The sequence below is a fragment of the Papaver somniferum genome, chromosome 5 (assembly GCF_003573695.1).
Source record: "Papaver somniferum cultivar HN1 chromosome 5, ASM357369v1, whole genome shotgun sequence".
NCBI lineage: Eukaryota > Viridiplantae > Streptophyta > Magnoliopsida > Ranunculales > Papaveraceae > Papaver > Papaver somniferum.
The window spans coordinates 128,103,329-128,104,152 of NC_039362.1; the positions used below are offsets into that span (position 1 = coordinate 128,103,329).

Sequence of the window (824 nt, forward strand, 5' to 3'; positions counted from 1 at the left end):
TCAATTTCTCACAATGGCAATCATATTACTCAACTGATTTCAACTAATTTCTTCAAATACAAATGAAGGCACCAAGCAATACAACATATTTCAGATACAAAAAGGAAAACCCATTCAGATTATTAAGAACAAATTATGTTTATGTGATTATGGGCTTACCTAAGATTGGAACAATGTCTTCTCCATCGGATTTTGGTGAAGGACTGCCGGAATTAGAGTGTCATCGAACCAAGTAAAGGGTTTTAACCGAGACCCTGAAAGATGAACATAGAACTGAGAAGAGTAAGGTCTAGGGTTAGAACTGGGAAGAAAGGGGCTGGGATGTTCTCTGATTTTGTGTGTTCGATTTGAGAAAAGATCAGAATTCTTACCGATTTGAAAATGTACTCGAGTCATGATAAGCGGCAGATAGTGCATGATTTGTTGTGTTAAGAGTGTTAATTTTTGTTCTTATATTTAAAATTGAAAAATTTGTCACAGCTCCATTGTAGTCCAGCCCGGTTAGGATACCTGGCATTCACCCAGGCGACCCGGGTTCAAATCCCGGCAATGGAAATTTTTGTGTTTAAACTTTTCATTTTTTTTCTTCTCATTATATGGGTTGGCATATCGTACAATTCAACATTTTTTTTTTTTTGATAACAAGCACAATTTGTACAGAAACTAAGCGGCCCTAACAGCACGGGGTAGAGCCATCCCCATTAAGTCATTATACAGATTTTCAAAAATACAAGAAGGTGGGTGACGAGTCCACTCCTCAAAAACAGAAGACACCAAAGCCATTTTAGAGAGAGTATCAGCAACCCTGTTAGATTCACGCAAGT

At 37.6% G+C, this 824-nt stretch overlaps 1 non-coding gene across 1 annotated transcript; it reads left to right on the plus strand.

Moving 5' to 3' along the window:
• Positions 1-481: 481 nt before the first annotated feature.
• Positions 482-555, plus strand: TRNAE-UUC. The gene has a single exon. It is a non-coding gene; the product is annotated as a tRNA-Glu (tRNA).
• Positions 556-824: the final 269 nt, after the last annotated feature.